Below are 20,133 nucleotides of genomic sequence, written 5' to 3'. Positions count from 1 at the left end.
TCTCTCTCTCTCTCTCTCTCTCTCTCTCTCTCTCTCTCTCTCTCTCTCTCTCTCTCTCTCCCCCCATACAAACACATATACTTGCAACACTCTCTTCCTGTTCCACAGGTTGGCGGGGACAATCGTAGACGATGCCACTCATTAGTGCGATGTACGAACTCAAATTGATGATGGGTGCCATTGTTGTTGCTTGTGTACTGATTTGCATGTGTCAATTCCGACTATAAGCATAGGGCCCTTTTGACAGAAAATGTACAGGAATTTAAAATGACTGACTTAGCATTAAAATCACAATCAAACTAAAAGGGAATTGGAAAAAAATGAACAAAAGGGCAATCCACACCCGCATAAACCAAGTGAGCTTCCCCATTTCCCCCCAAATTGACATTGGTACAGACGCAACTTTTCCCAAATCCAAGTTGATTGTCGCACTCATCGTCAGTATCAGCCGGCGTACATCGTATCCTTCACATTTACATTGTTGACAACAACGATTTGTCGTCAGTTTGCCCTAAGCTCCAACCCCAGGCAGAATCGGCCGTCGCACTCACCGTCATCGCTTGGTGCCACACTCAACTCAACCACACCTCCATCCCTAGCGGTAATATAAGTATTTGTTAAGTTGTTTATTGACATGGATTTTGAGATTGGATAATGTTTTTTTATAACTACCATGTTTGAATTTCGAAAGTTTTCCAATTATACAAGTTTGGATTTTGGATGTTGATTAATCTTTGTTTGAGTAAGTTACATTTATTATGAGACTTCTTGTTTTATCAAGATGGATGTAGCATTTAAGCTTTGTTGTTAACTCGGTTTTACATAAGTTTCTTCACTGAGATTGAATACAACCGGTTATTCTGAATACATTTATTCTAAGAATTCTTCTTGTTGATTTATGAAGATGAAATGTCCTGCACCAGTTGTTGAGATTGAATACAAGGTTGTATAATGGGAAAATTAAAATTAGTATAATAGTTACTCTTGCACGCACAGTAGGCTAGTAAATTAATATATGCTAAGTTTATAAACACGTTATCACCTGGCAAAGAAAATGAACCCTTGAGTTTGTGTTTAAAAAGAAGCCTCCTAGCATTTGCAGCTGGAATTTCATGTTTGTATGATGGAAGATGAACTTTTATTTAATTATTTCTTTAGGGGGTAATTCGAATTTCACGTATGTACAATAGAAGATGAACTTTTATTTTATCATATTTTCAATCATATGTATGTATAATCAATCATTTAACTACCACTTCGAGTCTATCTTTTTGACGAGTTTGTTTCAATTGCAGTAGTCGGCCAGAACGAGAGGAAGAAATTTCGGAGCCTATCACGATTGCAAAAGCAACATGCACTACTTTGGATAATGCCAGTTAAAACATTGATGCCCTAGTTGTAACCATGGATATCGAAAATGTTTTGAGGTCAAACGGGATACCGGTAACAAAGGGCGATTGTTACAAATTCTTAGTGAATGAAGATAGTAATAGTAAAACATACCTTCCCTCTCTTTGAACTGGACTCTAATGGCCTTTCCTCTGAAGTTTCTTTGGTGCGCTCTTTCTGTTCGACGATATTAGATCTAATATGTGTCCACTACTACTGTTAGGCTGTGAGTGGACAGCGCTTCCAACACTTGACTTTCTCATCCGTAAATCTTTTACTTGCGATTTTATCCACTCCAATATAGTATGTGTCCTTCCTTCGTCATCTGCTGTGAGGTCCACCACCTCCGAAAAAGCATGCCACATCTCGTCGTACCTCAACTGTCCAAGAGTACTTACCAATCCATCGTAATTTACTGTGATCCTCAAATGTGCTCTACTGACATCTCTTTTCCACCTCCTTATTATATACTTAGGCATCAACGTTATGTCGTTACAGATCAAGACTGCGATCACATGCCTACAAATAATTCCCCAAAATTCAAATAGGTGGCAACTACAAATCAATTCACATGTATCCCTCCGAAATGATACGCAACATGATTTTTTCTTCTAGTGCTCGTGAAGTGCGACATCTCATGAACCTTGTAAGTCGACCAATAGTAATCATTGGCATTTTTAGATATGACGTCACAGTATATCTTCCCAATGAACTCCTGCTGAACTTCTTTGAGCTTTGAAATTGAATATACCGATTGAAATTGCTTTTTCATTTCGAAAGTTGTCACATACGGCACCATTTGGGAGTACGACTTGAAATCAGCCCGAAACTCCTCTTTGACATTGTTACTTAATGCTCTTTCACACGGCTCGACAAACTGCTTGAATAAGGTTTTTGAATGCACATACCCGTCGAAAAATGCGCTTATGTTCTCACGTAGTTGTGTTGTTGACATGCCTGCCGAGACATGGTTTTCAAAAAACAAGGCACCTAACGAACTCTGTTCTCATATAATCCTGACAGTCAATCATTGTCATGCAAGTCATACATATTGAGCATCAACCTCCAACCTTCATTGAATTTTTGTACATTCTCGGAATCATAGACCAATCCATGTATAGCAGAAAATATCGAGCTCTTCTGAATGTGGTATCCAAACTTTTTGGCAACTTTTTTATAATGTGCCATAAACATCATCGATGCTTCGTGTTTGGAAAAACAATCTCAATGGCATTTTGCATTGCCCGATCTTGATTAGTACCAATTCCATTAAGAGCTTGACCATGCATACACCCAAGCCATGTTCTGAACGACCACACAAAAGTTCATGTGTCATTGTTTGATAACAATCCACAACCGAGCAGTGTGGATTGGCCACGATGATTCATGCCAACGAAAGGGCGGAATGGCATGTCGTACTTATTAGTGAGATAGGTAGAATCAAAAGTGACAACATCACCAAACTCCATGTAAGATTGTCTACATATGTTGTCCGTCCATATAACATTCTTTAGTTTGCTTTCGTCGTCTAAGTCCATACTAAAATAAAACCCCTATATCTTTGAAAAGTATGCCTATATTATGAGGGCATCTCTTTCTCCAAGGCATAATCGTCTCACCTGTTCAATGTAGTTTCAACAATCCTTCTCCACAAAAGTCGTATTCTCATATCCATTAGCTTCGACAACTACGGAGTTATAACTCTTGTGTAAGGGAATTCCTATCACATCATTCTCTTCACACTCGTACTCAATTTTCAGTTCCATCTGTATGACCTAGACTTGGATGGACTTGTTTTGTGATTGTGTTCAAGGTGTACTTTGTTAATCCTCCATATTTCAAGACTATCTAAAGATGCAGACATTCTTGCTTTACAATCAGTTTGACTTGTTGGTTGCAGTTTCAATGAACCGCCTATAGCATAAGTTTTTCGACTTTCACAACTACATGTGAACGTTACATATTTTTAGCATATGAATTAAAAACATTGTTCATTAATGGACATATAAAAAGGTTTTTGTAATACAGAATTCAAATTCTACGCAATCCCAAAGATTAACATAAGTAATAAAGCATCTCTAGGGATGGGTTTTTTAAATTGATCAGTTACCATTTGGTGCATAGAAATATATTATAAACTCATTTATTTCCTATGATGTCTCTTACAAAATTATATTTTGTATCAATGTATTTGGTTTTGTTATAATACTTGGGATTCTTTATATATGCAATAGTTGTCTGACTATCACAATAAATCTATATAAGGTCTTACGTCACAATTAAGGGTGTGTTTGAGCTCCTTTAATTTTTAAAAATGTATTATGGAATAGTAAATTGATAGATAATGTGTGGTTAAAAAAGAAGGAAAAGTTCTTTTTTGCGTGTAATATTATTTTAATGAAGAATGTGTAGTTAAAAATGAGTAATGTAGAAAAAATAATGTGATAAATTGTGAAATAATGGGTAACAAACAAGGGCTAACGACTCTTAGATGATGAAATAATCCCCTTAACCGAATAGTTTCCTGTATTGTTGAAGCACATTCTACAAATCTTCTTCCATTGTAGATAAGGAAATGCACACTTGTTTTTTGCAACTCCAAAAGATGAAGCTATTATTAAGCAAAAATGCATATCTCGAAGTTGATTTGCACTCATCTAGATCTTCATCCCAATTAGCATCCGTGTCACTAACCATTCACTTGATAGCACAAGGAATAACTAGCAGTACCCTTCAAAAATCTCAATATCCTCCTCTTAACAGCTTTCAAATGCCCACTTCTAGGATCAAATTGACCATACCAGTAGCATAACAAAAGTCGGAACGAGTACATATCATAGCATACACAAACTCCCAACTGCACAGGAATTTTGTACTTGAGACATTTCTTCTTTTTCCTCAAGAATCTTAGGATAATTTTGAAAACTTAAGAGACAACTTTTGATGTAGGATTATCATAGGGTTTCAATTATTCATTTTGAACTGTTCAAGAATCTTTTTTATATATGGCTCTTGTGATAGAGCAAGAAGCCTTTTCAAATGATCTATATAGATCTTAACACCTATTATATAAACTGCTTTACCTATATCCTTCATTTCAAAATTTGAAGACAACTATTTTTTAATGATTTCAACATAATCTTTATTATTTCCACCCAATGAGATACCAACTACATAGTGAGATAAAATTAAAACTTCTCATCGTATCTTTTTAAATAAATAAAGGGAATTTTGTCTTTCATGACAAAATTGTATAAGATAACTGCTTTGTCAAATCTCAAATACTACTATCTATAAGACTGCTTTAGGCCATATATTGATATTTTCGATTTACAAACTTTATTCTCTTAGCCTATTTTAATTAAACCTACTAGTTGTCGCATGTATATTTATTCATTCAATTCTCCATGGAGAAAGAAAGTCTTTACATTTCTAAAAGTGCCATTATGGCTAAGAGCAAGTGAATTGAAGTAAATTTCACTACTAGTAAAAAGGTCTCTTCATAATCTATACCATCCTATTGCGTGCCATTTATTACTAAGTGAGCCTTATACATCTCTATAGTCTCATTAATTTTTCACGTTATTTTGAAAACTCATTTGTTTTCAATAGCTTTTCTACCAGTTAGAAGATCAACAAGTCCCAAATTTAATTGGATTTCATAGACTCCATTTCTTCTACCATTGCATTTTTTCTTTTTCCTTTTTTTTTCTATACATGGCATGACAGAGCTTATTGTATTGGTTTTTGTTCTTCATTATCTTCTGGTGATACTAGGAAAACTTTTCCTTCAATCTCAAAATTACGTTTAGGCATACTTTTTCTAGTACTCTTACGAAGTAAAAGCTCCGATATGTAACTTTGTCACTTGGAGATAAGTTGCTTCCATTTGGATCGACGTGTGGAAATGTTTCCTCTTATAGCTCAGTCGATTTATTAAGTACAACTCTATCATCTTATATAAATAAGGATTCTCTCTCCTAATTTCTCTCATGCTATGAAAATCACTCTCAAAAAATGTCACATCACGTGACTCTATCTCACCTATAGTCTCATTTTGATTTTTACCTATGAACACTTACCCTATAGAATGGTCTGAGTATCTTATAAAGATATACTTCTTACCTCGTAGACCCAATTTTTCAAAATTATTTGAGGAATCATGGATATAAGTAGCTAATTCCCACAATATAAAATAATTTAAATTAGGGGATCTACCTATCTAAAGCTGACCTGATGTAGTATGTACCAATTTAGAGCAACTTTATTCAGAAAACTAAGGTTGCAGTTAAAAATTAACTCCTCGGTAAAAAAATGGGATAAGTTAGCTACGCTATCATGGACCTCACCATTTCTAGTAATGTTTTATTTCTTCTCTCGACAGCACTATTTTGTTGTGGTATATTTGGATTAGTTAACTGCTTAGTGATTTTCTATTGTCCAAAGTATTCTAATACATTTGACTTATAAGAAATCAAACAAACACAACTAAACCGCGTGATATCATCTATAAAAGTAGTGAAATAAGATGCTTCATGTCTTGCCCTTACATTCATGAGGCTGGATATATCTATACGAACTAACCACAATGGAAGTTTGGCTCTCAAGGCTTTGCTAAATGGTTTTTGTGTTGTTTTTCTAATTAGACAATGTCCACAAGTAGGTAATAAAACCTTAGAAATTGAATCTAGAAAGTCTTTTTTAGCTAACCTATTCATTCTCTCTTGCCCAATATATCATAATTCAATGTGACATACACATTTATCAACATTCAAATCTTTAGAAAAAATAGATACATTCATAGAAAAATAATGATCAACATAATAATTATAAGTGTTTGAATCACAATCCAATACCATGAAATCACTAGCTACATATTCGAATTCATAATATACATTATCATTACAAATACGAATAATAGTACACAAAAATTCAAACTGAAACATAATCTTAAAAGAAAAATAATAGAAATTAAGTTTAGTCGTATCCCTGATGCAAATAGAATATCATGAAGAAGAATAGTACGGTTACCAAAAAAATGAAACTTGCATGTACACTATTCATCTCCACGCTATCATCCTTATTGATGTATATCTATTTTCTTGATCCTTATGGTCCATCGATCTGAGTACGGCTGGACATGGTCTGGTTCGATTCAATTGAATTGAACCCAAAATTTTCTGATATTTAGTAAATGGAACCGTCGGGCCAAATTTAATTATGGAACCTTTCAGGTTCAATTCGGTTCGATTTGGCATTGTTCGATTCGGTTCTCAGCTTCCGTATTATAATTAAATTTTATAATATTTATAAAGTGACATTAATTCAATTAATGATATATTCAATCTTAGATTTTACAAAATAATGTAGTCCAATCTTGTGTGTCTTTTACATTTCTCTTTGTTGAGTTCTTTATAAATTTGACTGTTTCATAGAAAGAGGAAGATAACGAGTTCAAAATAATTAAGAGATGCATTGTCTAGCTTCAATTCGATCATTCTAGAACAGCAGAAATTGCACTACAGTAGACTAATAGATTAGAATAAAATTTATGTTAATTTGATTAAGTTGGCTTTGAACTGAAAATTAGAAATAAGAAAATTATATTTTTGGGTTTGAACTAAATTAACCAGTTAACAAATTTATTTAAAAAAATAAAATAATTTGGCTTATTTAAAACAAATTAATTAAAAAAATTATGAAAATTTGGTTCTTATTTGGTTCTTCAATTTTTGATCTAAAAACGAGAACTAAACCGAATCAAACCCGTCGATTTTTTATTCAAATACTCGTTTGGGTATTTAATTTAAGAAGAACCGCTTGCTTCGATTTGGGTTCGGTTTGAGAGTTTTGTCCAACCCTAGATCTGAGTCTACAATCCACTTGGGATAATATTTGGTTAACATAAGACTGCTTGAAACATAAACAGGACTAAAGGAAATATTTATAGGAGCTACCTTCTTTAGCTCAAGGCATTCCCCGAGTAAGGTGATCCCAGTACCTAATAGTTATAGCATTTCAACTTGTTCTTATCTTTCTTCTTTTGAAATTATTTACCCTTCTTATTGTGTTTGGGTTTATTCTTTTTAGGTTCATGTCCATTTTATTTTCCTTTTTCTTTCTCGCCTTTGATCCAATTTTTTACGCTAAAAACTAGAAACTTTTCCAGAACTAGACTTAGCCACAAAAGCTTGTCCTAAAGTCTTAACTGCACCATGGCCTTCTTCCGCTAGTTCCACATGCACGGGCAGATCAGCAAACGTTTTGATGCTATCATTAGGAGTCAAATTGACTTTTAAATGTTCCCAATTATCATGAAAAGAACGAATCAAAGCCTAAACTTACTGCTCATCAAAGAGTATGTGACCGGCTAACTTCAGCTTCCTGATTATGTTAGACATGATCCTTACATATCATGTGATCTTGCGATTAGAAATTTTTTTATAAATGTCAAACTTAATAGTCATTCTCTGAGTCTAGTCACATTAATGCCACCATATTTCTCTCTCAAATATGCCCAGATGTCATGAGCAATCGGGAATCACTCAGACTCTTGAATGATATCATCGACAACAAAACTTACCAAAATCATACAAATAGTGGAATCTTTCATTTTCCATACCTGGTAAGTTTCTTGATCCTTTCTGTATTGAGCAGTTTGACCCACTTCTAGGTCTTCCATCACTTGGTTAATGCCCTGAAGGCAATCCTGCTCCTCCAAGACATACCAAATTTTATGGTGCCAAGTGTTATAGTTATCGTTATTCAATTTGTTACCCTTATTAAGGTTAACAATGATATTTTTAAATGCCATGGTCTGCCAAACTTTTACAAACAAACATATAAATATCCATAAATACACACACATCATTTTGCATTCATCCTACTGTTTCTTTATCACATAATTAATTTCACAGCACAAAATCATAGGTTTCTAACCTCTACTAGAACTCTCTCTCGATTGAATAATTAAACATGTATGATGTAAAACAAAACATTTTGATCATATGTAATAAAACACGCTACATATATTAATCAAAATATGTCAAAAATATAAATGTATTATACTCTTCTATACAACTACTAGACATAAAAAGAACATTACTTTGATATTTATCGACAAGATTAAGTCCCTAAGAGTTAGTACTACAACCAAAAGTACATAGATAGATGGATTTTCTAAATATTCTAGTTTTCTTTCTTCCATTGTTTCATCAAAAATTTTATCAAATAGTTGTAGGCTAGAAAAGATGAATTATCCAAAATTTCAATTGAACATCATGCTAATGACTGGAAAGTGTTCTCATTAGATGATATATTTTCTCAGCCTCACTTATATGCTGTCGCAAATGCATCGCTCCTAGACGCATTGTTTCGAGATCTTTTGTGTGATGTACTATTGTGAATCCATTCCATAGTTTCGATAAGTATGTAGTTTTCCAACATATTCCATAGTTGTGCTTTTAGCACCACTCCATAGTTGTGCTTTTAGCACCACCTCTAAGGATGCTAAAAATGCAAATAGATCCAGATGTATCTGATTAAGTACAAATTAGATATATGTCATAGTGGATTACATAACCTAATCAAGACTAACACAATTTATGAACGTAGAAAATGTGGTATTGTAAATACTTCTTGAGTATTCTTCAATTTTCAAAATTCGAGAGCATCACAAAAACTAAACTCCAACTTGAAAAATACCACTTAATAAATGTTCTTGATCCAATAAAAAACTTTCAGAATTTAATTAAAGTAAAAAAAAAATTAATACCTTTTACAAATTTATTTTAATCACTAAATACCAAAAAAAAAAAATTAAAAAAAAGTTAACTATTCGAAAATTAATTTAATTATACCCAAAAATAAAGAATAATTCATGGATGCAAGTTTTAGAATAAAAATGGTTCCTCTACGTGTTCACACATGCGAGACCATGTTGCAATTTTTTTAGATTAAAAAAAATAAACAAAGGCGTGTCTTGCTCCCTACTTGCAAACATATTGTCTACACTCCCATATCCCCAAAAAAATTCGGTTTGTTCATTTTAACAAATTTTGGCATTGTGAGTTCATCTGTGTAATCAAATTTTACAACATCAATTTCTAATACTATGTTTGGTACACCATTCGATTTGATCGAGAGTGCAATTGGAATTAATGTTATTGTTCATTTTCTTTATTTCATGCAAAAATTTCAGATTTTTGACTAAATTTTTGGAGGTTATCACGTTTTCATTTTAAGGGAAAAATTAATCATCGTTATGTGAATGGAAAGGTCTCAAGAAAATCTATCCAACCCTATCAAAGGAGCAGAATGAAATGCAATGTACAAGAAGTTATCATGTGATGAAGTTTTGAGTTCTTTAACTAAGGTTCCGTTTTTCTTTCAAAATACAAATTCGAACAACATGAAATTTTGTAAACATATTCTACATGCTAACATGAATGTATAGTATAAATTTCATGAATTTATGTGGAGTATTTAGTAACTTGCTATTAAAGGTCTCAAATTTTGAAGAAAAATGACATACATGCATTTTGGTAATTTAAAATCATTTTCAACATGTAATTAAGAAAGAAAATAACTTACTTAGGCCTGATACCAATCCAAAACATAATAACACGCTTATAACTAAATTCAAAGTCTTAGAACTTAGTTGAAATCCCATGAAATGAGAGGTTGAATTACTTTCATTTGTTGCATGCTTACTGCTTGTCAAGAATTCTTCTTTTGGTCAGAAACTCGATCACAGTGGAAAGAGTTTGTTACACCTATAAATTATATGGCATACGCAAGACGGAAAGGATCACATATATGTTGATGTGGCGTCAACTATTCAATTGATTGGGCATATTTAATTAAATAACTTTGTATTGGGCTTAGAACACGTCCCACTTGGCCCACTTCCACTACTCCTATATATATGTGATTCCTTTCACAATCAAAGGTGTGTTCTTGAACCTTAGCCAAATTTCTCTCCTCTCTTGCACTCATAATTCTCTCGTCCGGTCGTTCACTTGACCGTTAGAGTGCAAATGATCACCGAACCTTTTTCTTTACCGACGACCTTTGCCTTCAAATTAGGTTTTAAGTGTGCAGGTGATGTCTACGTGGGGGACGACATTAAGATTCTGTTGACACATTTTTGGGTCAACAGATTGGAGTAGCATATGTACTTGGAAGCAAATATTAGAATGCATATGCTAGTAGTAATATGTAATGACATTATTTTCATTATAGCCAACACGTATGCCGTATTATCTACATTTTCATTTTATTATCGATGGCATATAAATACTATCATACATAATAGACTCTTTGCATATTCTATTTTTATAAAAAAATTGATTTGTCATTATTCACTTTATTGTCAAGAGTAATTTGAAGGGCAAATGGATCCCGATTTATTTTACATGTGCAATGGAGGTATTGTGTTGTATTACAAGTTGGTTTAGTCCGTACTGCAGTGAAGATGCTATCGAAATTTTGACAAATTATATGCGACATCTTTCGAGGTAATCTATAAGTCATCGCTTATTCAAGCTCAAAAAGAAATTTTCAAGGTAGTTCATAAGTCCTCATCTATTGGATCGACTTATATTCTCGAGGTAATTCGTAAGTCCTTCCCTATTTGGAATCTATGTATATTTTTGAGGCAGTTCATAAGTCTTCGCTTATTGGAGCTACTAATATTTTTTCAGACAATCTCTAATACCTAGCCTATTTAACTGCTTACTTCGACCCAGATATGAGTATATGATTCAGATTTTGGGGAAATATTGTTACACCTATAAATTATGTGGCATACGCATGACGGAGGGGATCCCATATATGTTGATGTGGCATCAACTATTTAATTAATTGGGCATATTTAATTAAATTGTAATGGGCTTGGAACTCGGCCTATCAGCCTACTTGGCTCATTTCGACTTCTCATATATTCATATATACATATGTGTGTGTGTGTGATTCCTTTCACAATAAAAAATATGTTTTTGAACCTTAGCCAAATTTCATCTCTTCTCTTGCACTCATATTTTTCTCATCCGGCTATTGATTTGACCATCAAAGTACAAATGATCGTCATACATTTTTCTCTACTGGCGGCCTTTGCCTTCTACAAGACAAGGTGTTCAGCATGCAGGTGATATCTATGTGGAGGAGATGGGCTTGGGATGCTATTGGCACATTTTCTGGGGTCAATAGAGTTTGATATCCACAATTCAATAACCAACTTTGAGATGATAACTTTGTAAAATAAAGTCTACTAGCTCATTTATTTTTTCACCCCTTCCTTCTACCTGAATTTTGCATTTTCTTGCATGATCTTTTGAGTTGGAAGTCCTATGGGAGTTATAATGGTGGGGAGGTTAATTTTCAAATTCAAACCTCAATTCCTCAATCCAATTGGAAGTCATATGAAAGACCATAGATTCCTATAAGTTTTAGGATTGGTTTCCACTTATAGAACTAAATGACTTGTTCTTACAATATTCTTCTCGTTTCCCTCTACTAAGTCAAAGGGAATAAATTGAGAGTCAATTTCATTTGGTTCTAAAGACTTCTTAATTCGAGTTCTTTTGCCTTTTTGAGGTTCACTGGATTTATGAACATCTTTAAAAGATGTTTCATCTTGTGTTCCACTAGAGTTTGGGATCTCTTTATGAGTTTCCTCTAATTCATTATCTGAATATAGTGTATTTTCAAAGAACTCAATGTTATTAGATTCAATTATCACATTGGTATCTAAATTTAATAATCTGTATGATTTGCTATTATTAGTATAACCAACAAAAGTACATTTGATGCCTCTTGGACCCAACTTGGTCTTATTAGGGTCGTGTTCTTACAATATGCAAGATACCTACATACTTTGAATTATTCAATGTTTGATTTTCTTCGTAAGCTTGGGACATCAGGCAAGGTTAGAAGAAGACGCTCGAGCACCAATGACTGAAGCTCACCGCTCTTGGAGCGCCGTTCGAGTGTACTTAATTTTTGACCCCACAATAGAAAATGTCTAGCTCCGTCCCTGGTTGTATTCTTTGCTAACTAATCTTCCTTTGTATCACTCAACTCCTCCTTTAGAATTCTTCTAGACCTAGTATAGCCATTTACTCCAATTGTTTTTTTATCTCTTGAGAAGTGTTGCTAGCTCTGATGTATCATTTTTAAAGATTTACTTAATTTCTTCTCCATAGATTTTCTCTACTTCTTGCTTTGCACCACTTCTTCAAATCCTATTGACTCGAAATCCGAGAAAAAAAAAGATTAGTCTATTTTGATTTTCGATTACGCCATATAACTCTTGTAAGCTCTTTGTGTGTGATCTCCTTAGTGTTGTGTTGGCGTGAGTTGTTAGAAATCTTTTTCTGGAAACATAAATCATATATAATTGTATCATTTTAAGGGAATAGAATTAGACAATTATGTGTAGAATCAATTAATTAGCTACAGATTTGTGATTATCCAAAATTAGGAGCTTTTTTCCTATATAAACTCTGTAACCCACCTATTGAATGTATAAATGAAAATTACCTCTTGTGTGTATTGTGACATGGTATCAGAGCAGGACACACGGTCCTGGTTCCTCTTCTCCAAATTACCTGTAGCCCGGTTCTTGTGAACATTTTCACAAACACATGGAAGACCCCAACTTTATCACTGATCCCAGCCAATCTTCACCTAATTCTGATGCTATACTTACAGATATTTCCACCAAAATTTCTGAAGCCTTAACCAAGACACACATATCAGCCCCACTCACTGAAAATTCGCCCCAGATTGGTATCAAACTGAATGATACAAACTATGGCCTATGGTCCCAGGTTATGGAAATGTATATTTCCGGGAAAGATAAATTGGGTTTAATTAATGGAGATACACCTCCACCCCTACCAACTGATCCCTCCTTCTGAAAATGGCGAACTGAGAATGTCATTGTCAAGGGATGGATTATCAATTCGTTGGACCCTGTTCTGATTGGCAATTTCATTCGTTTCCACACTGCTAAGGAAGTTTGGGATGCTATTGCCACTACATACTTTGATGGAAATGATAAATCCCAAGTCTATGATCTTCGACGAAGGGTGAGTCGCCTAAGACAAGCAGGCGGATCTGTGGAGAAATATTACACTGAACTGCAGGGGTTGTGGCGCGAAATTGACTTCCGTCGCCCAAATCCAATGAAGTGTGCCGTTGACATCTGCCACTTCAATAATTTGACCCAAGAAAACAGAGTTTACACCTTCCTTGATGGGCTCGATGAACGTCTCGATAGCATCCGTAGTGGAGTTTTGCAGATGGACCCGTTTCCTACCGTTGAGTAGGCGTATGCGTACGTCCGTCGTGAGGCACTGCGACAAGCAGTCATAGTTTCTACAGACTCCGACAATGGTCTTCTTGGAGCGATCTTAGCAACCAAAGGCGTGAAGATGGGATCATTTGCTGTTGCTGGAATAAATTCTTTAAAGGGAGACCCAAATAAAAGTGGTGGAGGCCCAAATAAAAGTGGGCCAAATAAGTAAAGGGTTTGGATGAGGAAATTAAGTGTTCATACTGTGGAAATAACAAGCACGCACGAGAAAACTGCTTTAAACTTAATGGATACCCCGATTGGTGGCATAAGTTGCAGGAAAAAAAGAACAAAAATGGGACGGGCACCAATAAGCGAATAGGCAAGGCGGCCGTAGCAACATCTGACTCTCAACTATCTTTGATTCCTGAAAATGATTATTTTCAGGATACGGACCCCTCATCAGAACCAGGTAATTTTGGTTCAGCTTGTGTTACATCCTCCAGTGACAAGAATAATAATTTATGGTTACTTGACTCCGGGGCAACTGACCATATGACTTATGATGAAAGAGATTTTATTCAAAGGACCTCACCTCGACGCAACAGGGTTGCGAATGCAAATGGAGTTATTTCCCCAGTCACTGGGGCTGGCTCTGTATCTCTGTCTCCCTCTCTATATTTATCCCACACTTTACTTGTTCCATCACTCTCACATAAATTATTGTCTGTAAGCCAAGTGACGGCTGAATTAAATTGCGTGGTACTTATTTATCCAACCTTTTGTCTTCTTTAGGATATTCTCACCAAGGAGATACTTGGGCGTGGTACTAAGAGAGAGGGGTTATACTACATGGAGGATTTCAGTGTCGGTCGCACTCTTCATGTTCAGAGTAATGTGAAGGAACGACAGATTTGGATGTGGCATCGTCGTCTTGGGCATCCATCATTCGGTTATTTAAAGCATTTATTACCTAGCCTTTTTTCGAATAAGGAAGTTTTTGATTTTAAATGTAATACCTGCATTTTAGCGAAAAGTCAACGCACTTCTTATCAATCAAGCATGAATAAAAGTAGTATTCCTTTTTCCCTAGTACATTCTGATGTGTGGGGCCCTTCACCTATTGCTACAAGGTTTGGGGTTCGTTGGTTTGTTACATTTATTGATGACTGCACTCGCATGACCTGGCTCTATCTACTAAAAAATAAAGATGAAGTGTTCAAAGTATTTCAGTCATTCCATACCATGATTCAAACTCAGTTCTCTGCCAAACTAAGAGTTCTTCGTTCCGATAATGGTGGTGAATTTATCAACCAACGGTCTCGCACTTACTTTGAACAACACGGTCTCATTCATGAGATGTCTTGCCCTCAAACCCCTCAACAAAACGGCGTTGCTGAACAAAAAAATCGACATATTCTTGAAACTGCAAGAGCTCTCCTTCATGGAACCTATGTTCCAAACTGTTACTGGCCTGATGCAGTGTCCCTGTATACTTACTCAATCGGATGCCCTCTAAAGTCTTAAATTTTAAGAATCCACTCCAGGTCCTATCATCCCATGTTGCTCTACCACCAACTTTAATGCTCTCTCCTCGAGTATTTGGTTGTGTGGCCTATGTACATCTTCACAAGAATCAACGAACAAAGCTTGACCCATGTGCTCTCCGATGTCTTTTTATGGGATATGCTACACATCAAAAGGGCTATTGGTGCTATGATCCATCCTCCAAACGGACCTATGTAACTATGGATGTTACCTTCTCGGAGTCTGACACATTTTTTTCTCCAACATCCAATTTTCCTCTTCAGGGAGAGACAAGGGATGAAGAGTTGAATTGGTCGAAGTTTGAGTGGTCAAATAATACTGAGATAGAGACAGCTCCGATAGATATTGACTTAAGGAATAATATGACTCAAGATCCGGAACCAACTGTAGAAGCTGAACCAAACTCCACCGAACCAAAGCCCCCTTTCTCTTTATTATCCGCAGGGCCATCTCTTGAGAATATCTCTGAGGTAAGCACTCCTTCACATATAAGCAATTTAGATACTCTTGGTGGCTATAATTTACCTTTCAAGCATAATCGAGGCAAACCGCCAAGCAGATACTCTCCAGACATTGAAAAATGAAGATCAAGATATCCAGTTGCCAACTATGTATCCACCACGAAGTTATCTGATCCACTGAAAGCTTTTATACATGTTCTCTCTTCTAATCATGTTCCAACAGGAATTCAGGATGCCTTATCAGATTCCAAATGGACTCAGGCAATAAAAGATGAGATGGAGGCACTAGTAAAGAATAACACGTGGATACTAGTTCCATTATCTGAAGGAAAGAAGACAGTAGGATGCAGATGGGTATTTTCCATCAAACACAAGGCAGATGGATCCATTGAGCGGTACAAAGCAAGGCTAGTCGCGAAGGGGTATACACAGACATATGGGATAGACTACCAAGAGACGTTTTCACCAGTTGCTAAACTAAACACTGTTAGAATACTATTGTCCCTCGCTGCTAATCTTGACTGGCCACTACATTAGCTTGATGTGAAGAATGCATTTCATCATGGCGACCTTGAAGAAGAAGTCTATATGGACCTCCCTCCGAGCTATACAGGGTCTTCACAAAATATCGTGTGTAAATTGCAGCGAGCATTATATGGCTTGAAGCAGTCACCTCGAGCATGGTTCAGACGATTTAGTGTGGCAATGAAGAAATATGGGTTCAAACAGAGTGACTCAGACCATACACTCTTTCTTAAGCATAATGGAGGCAAAGTAACTGCATTGATAGTGTATGTGGATGACATGATTATCACAGGGGATGATAAAGAAGAGATATCCAGAATTCAGAAACAGCTGGCGTCTGAGTTTGAGATAAAGAACTTGGGAGGCCTCGAGTATTTCCTGGGAATTGAAGTGGTTAGATCAAGACAAGGCGTATTCCAATGTAAACCAGCAGATACTCCTATCACTCAAAACCTTAAGCTGAGTGAGTGTTCAGATCAAGTGCCAACAGATAAAGGGAGATATCAAAAATTAGTTGGCAAACTTATATACTTGTCTCATACTCGTCCAGATATTGCCTATCCCGTAAGTGTAGTTAGCCAGTTTATGCATAGCCCTAGCAAAGACCACATGGATGCTGTGACTCGAATACTTTGATATCTAAAGTCCTCACCAGGGAGGGGACTGATGTTTTCAAAGAATGATCACTTGAAAGTTGATGGCTATACAGATGCAGATTGGGCGGGGAACATTTCAAATAGGAGGTCTACCTCAGGCTACTTCATGTTTGTAGGCGGTAATCTCGTTACATGGAGAAGTAAAAAGCAAAAAGTGGTATCATTATCGAGTGCTGAAGCGGAGTTTCGTGGAATGGCAAAAGGACTTTGTGAACTCCTCTGGATCAGGAAACTGCTCACTAAACTTGGCTTTGCTCCTATTACTGAGATGGATCTATACTGTGACAACAAAGCTGCCATTGCCATATCTCATGACCCGGTTCAACATGATAGAACAAAACATGTGAAAATAGATCAACACTTCATTAAGGAAAACTTAGTAGCAAAGACAATTCATTTCCCTTTTGTAAAGTCCGATGATCAACTAGCAGACATACTCACAAAAGCAGTTTCAAGCAAGGACTTTCACAACTCACTTGACAAGTTGGGCATCAGAGACCTGTATGCATCAACTTGAGGAGGAGTGTTGGCGTGAGTTGTTAGAAATCTTTTTCTGGAAACATAAATCATATATAATTGTATCATTTTAAGGGAATAGAATTAGGCAATTATGTGTAGAATCAATTAATTAGCTACAGATTTGTGATTATCCAAAATTAGGATTTTTTTTTCCTATATAAACTCTGTAACCCACCTATTGAATGTATGAATGAAAATTACCTCTTGTGTGTATTGTGACATGTTGTGCTTTCACTTGAACTTCCACTTGATAGGTGTATACGAGGGTTTGCATGAGGTGAATGACGTGAAGTTGCACGCTCTTCCGTTTTTCTCTTGCTTGCTCTATTTCCCAATCTTGTTCTTCTTTGAGAATTGAAGGAAAATCGTAGTCATCCTCTTGAGTGTCTCATCATTTTTACTAACTTTTTAACCATCCTTTCTCTAAAAAAAATTATTATTCCAATTTATTTTTTATTTTTCTTTATTTTTATTTTTATTATTATTTTTTAAACCTCATTAAAATGGAGCACAAACAAGGGCAATATAAAAATGATTTGTTTTTCAAATTATGAATTGCTTATTTGTGGAGAGAAACTTAAGCTTAGTTATTATAGATACTAAAGGACAAATCCATCGAAATAGATTTTCAACGAGGATTAGTTATATGGCAGTCTTGAAAGTCCATTGATAACTGTCGGAAATTTGAAATTTAAAAGGTATTTTTAAAAATAAATAAATAGAACTCCATTGGAAACATTCTTCACAGGGCTTTCGTCTACGGGGTTTCCAACAACAATTTCCTGTTCTCCGACGGAGTTTGGGTCTTTGCCGGAGAAATAGTTGGGGCTGATCTTTCCCGTTCGATAGAAGATAGCTAAACAATAAAATAAAAGAGAAATATAATGAAATTAACATAAATGTGTATGTGTTTGTGGGGATAATCTATTTGGAAGATGGAACTTCTATGTGAAGTTAGTGAGAAGTAATATTAACTTAACTAACATGATATAACAACAAGTGCTTCAATTGGCCAAATATGAATCATGGCTTATTACCAAACATATGATTTTAGATTTGATAAAGAGGTAGTTAAAAGTTGTAATAGAGAAGCAAACTCACCCCATCATATTTCCTGCAAGATGGCAAAATGTCTTCCAAATATCCACTTTTAACTTGAAAATACCATGTTTGGCTTAGCTTAAAAGGGTTACGTACAAATAAGTTCTCTAAGGGTAAAATATTGGAACTCAAACAACACATGCATAAGAATTTAGACCACTGCAATGAATAAAGTTGACATTATAAGATGAAACTTCAGATCTCAATATCTTGTTAGAGACCATCAAGCTCAAATGAGGCATCAATCCGTCAAATAAGCTCAAAAGGGCATTCAGATTCACGCTTTGATATTCTCAAATGAACCACCATATCGCAGAACATATTTACTGTAAAATTTTACATCAATTGAATAAGTACTGATATGTAGGTAACTTTTATATTGACAAAAATTGAAGAAAGTAATATGAGTTCAGTTACTTTTTAAAACAAATAATTTTTGTATGCTTCAAAGAAAGGAAAAAAAGAAAAAAGAAACTTATGACAATAAAATGTTATTTTAAGGTTAGCCAAACTAAAGTTTGAGGTCCAAAAACCATTAAACTTTCAAACCACGCAACACAAAGGCAATCAAATGGCTCTAACTAACCGCATGCTGAGTATTAATTGGGCAGGCACCACCTTATTCTTTACGTTCTAACTAATATTTGAAAAATGAAAAAAAGAGAGAGAGTGTTGATTCTCCTAACAAACTATCAGAATCTATATTGACTGATTTGTTAGTAGGCTCTTGTAGGTGTGATAGTATTGTCTAATCAAGTTCTTTAAATAATTTTTGGGAGAATTGCAACTTGGGTCCTAAATCTTCCGAATTGTTGCAGACTATACTCAAATCGTTCATTTTTGCACACACAATCTCAAACATTTCATTTCAATTGCAACTGGATGATAAGTCCATTTTACAATCCAAAAATCAATTTGACCACATTTTGATTAATTTTAGAAGGATAAATTTGTAATTTTATATCTCCCCAATAAGATGATAAAACCAAGCAACGAAAAGAAAAGAAAAAAGAAAACAAAAGAAATAATTTGGAAAAGGTTCATCTTCTTCCTCGCCCCACCACCACCATTCCAACCAAACCAAAATCCACCCACTTCCACCACATCGATGGTCACTATCCACCCACCAAAGCCTCCATTGTTGTGTATAAGCGACGGTGGCTCTAGTCAACCGTTCCATTTTCCAACTCTTTTTTTAGACCATGTTTGAGTCGCATTCTTTTAAAAAAATACATTTTTAAACAGTGATTTGATATTATTTCAACCACACATTTTTCAATAAAATAATATTAAAAGTGAATCCAAAACTTTTTCTCATTTTTTAACCACACATTCTCCATTAATCTATATTCCAAAATATGTTCTTTCAAAATAATGTGGCTCAAACATGCACTTAGTCTTTTTTGATTGATATTCAAATTTCCCAAAATCAGCAATTCCCGGTATAATATATAAAAACATGATGAAATCAATGCAAGCCAAGATCTATACAGTTCTGCCTAATCAAATCGATCAAGACGATGGTGTATTTTGCAATTGTGGTTGTCCAAAATCTAATTTTTGCAATTGTTGAGTAATAGGTTTGGAACCAAATATGGTGGCAGTGTTGGGAAGATCTTCATTTCATGTTGGGTCA

Source organism: Olea europaea, unplaced genomic scaffold, assembly GCF_002742605.1.
Source record: "Olea europaea var. sylvestris unplaced genomic scaffold, O_europaea_v1 scaffold1264, whole genome shotgun sequence".
Classification (NCBI taxonomy): domain Eukaryota; kingdom Viridiplantae; phylum Streptophyta; class Magnoliopsida; order Lamiales; family Oleaceae; genus Olea; species Olea europaea.
Note: the sequence above shows the minus strand (reverse complement) of the source record.